We start from the raw sequence: 1979 nt of genomic DNA, 5'->3' as shown, positions 1-1979 counted from the left end.
TCTGTGTCCACTTGCCTTCAATGGCGGTTGCTGCTTGCTACTCGATTGCGGACCGGAAGAAGTGCTAAGACAGCAGGCAATTAATTTGCATGCAAATCATTTCAAAGTTTCTATGAAATCTACATAAAAAGTGAGGTAGGTGGTTAAGGCTCTTGGCGCGAGAACATACACACAGCGTTATATACAAAAACTTGATTGCTAACTAAGGCTGAGTTCGAGAAATTATTTCGAAGTACATAACACTCTACAAGAGCTTTGCCTACTTTTAAAGCTCACTGTAGTCTTCTTGAAAAGATTCGCTTCACCAGAGATTTTATTCGGCATTGATTAACCCTTTTATGACCAAGGGAAACTATTTCCCAAAAAGTTATTCCACTCATATGGATATTGTGTTAGCTTTCGATAGTATTTTATATTTTTACCATATGCCTAAGTTAGCTATTTTTATGAAGAAATTTTAGAAAAACTATTTTTTATCAAAATTTTTCAAAATAATTTTTTTTGCAAATTTAAAATAAAATAATTTAATCAATTTTTAGGAAAGAAATATGTTTACCGAAATTTAAAAAAGTACCAAACATTAGAAAACAATTTTTTGGATAATAATAAAACACTAGTTTATTTTTTTCTTAATTTTTTAGGAAAAAAATATTTTTTAAGAAAATATCAAAATAACAAAAGCTTTGTATGTTATTTGTGGGCAAAATATTATTTCTTTCGGCAAAACATAATATTTTGAAAAAATTTGTTAGGGAAAAAATTAAAAAAAGTCAAAAAATAATTTTGGAAAAAATATTGTATAGGAAAACTTGATAATATTAACGAAAAGTTAGCACAAAATTAATTTTTAGTTAAAATTAATTAAAATATTTGGCACAAAATTATTTTTGACATTGAATTATTATTTTAAATATGATTTTTTTATTAAGCCCTCAATTAATAACATTTTACAATTCAAATCATGAGTTCTTTCAACTATAGACTTATGGTCCTTAGAGGGTCAACACTTCTTCGCGCTGACTTCAATTTTTTTCTTTGTAGTAGTATTTGCCTTTTATTTTTTCGCTTAACTTTACGGTCTTCTACCTTACCGAAATAACTTGATTTATGTGATTTTTAATGACTTTTCATCAATCTTAGGCCTTTCGTGAAAAATTTCTTTTACTCACTTCTCGCCCTTGCTGCTTCAGTTTCGGGAGAGACCTGTACGGCAAATAGCCGTCAGACAGCTTATCAAAGGCAGACTATGGGCAGCTATGGCAACGTGCGTCGGCGTTTCTGTCTGATTGGTAAGAAACTCAACATATAAAGAAAAAAGGTTAAATTTTGATTCATAAAAAAGCCTAAAAGATGCATTGAAGATAAGGCGAGATGAGGCAGTAATTTGAGGTGAGGTGTTATTGCTAAAAAAGGTCAATGAAATGAAAGCAAAAAATTACAAAAATCTTTAGCTAAGACTGTCTATGCAGAACAAAATCTGTCTTAAAATTAAATAAACTATTGCAATATGGCAGAAAATTAGCAGACGAATAGATAGAGTGACCAATTATATCTCAATTACGCCCACGAAAGAAGGTCCTTTATCCGATTTTTTATAATCAGCCCTTCTTTAGATAAGCCGCCTTCGACTAGCCACTTCTCTGCTCGCTATGTTTCAGTACCGCTCGCTTTGCGAAAAATTTGTATGTGAAAGAACAAAATTAGCTAGTAGCGAGGAACGATGGCGAGTTTGGTTGTACCTCATTGATTTCGTTCGTTTTGCCACTCGCTAACCGTTGGCGGCTATTTTTTCACAGTCGAAAGTTAACTTACATACGCAACAGAGAAACTTTTGTTGTAGTTGTTTCTTGCAATACGCAGTGATGATTCCAACAATCATCCTCAGCTGAGGGTGCGTAATGAGAATGAAAGTGCTGGACGTCCAGGTTGGTCAATATTTGACGAGTTATCCCGCATGTCGGTTCTGTAAGACATCTTCT

At 32.6% G+C, this 1979-nt stretch overlaps 1 protein-coding gene across 1 annotated transcript in view; it reads right to left on the bottom strand.

Annotated features, from left to right (window-relative positions):
* LOC118740172 (platelet binding protein GspB-like) overlaps positions 1-1979 on the bottom strand; it is a 132456-nt gene that overhangs the window by 122506 nt on the left and 7971 nt on the right. The gene's annotated exons all lie outside the window — the stretch shown is intronic.

This window comes from Rhagoletis pomonella, unplaced genomic scaffold (assembly GCF_013731165.1).
Source record: "Rhagoletis pomonella isolate Grant_MI unplaced genomic scaffold, Rhpom_1.0 Rhpom_scaffold_00005, whole genome shotgun sequence".
Lineage (NCBI taxonomy): Eukaryota > Metazoa > Arthropoda > Insecta > Diptera > Tephritidae > Rhagoletis > Rhagoletis pomonella.
Note: the sequence above shows the minus strand (reverse complement) of the source record. Positions and strands in the feature narration are given on the sequence as shown.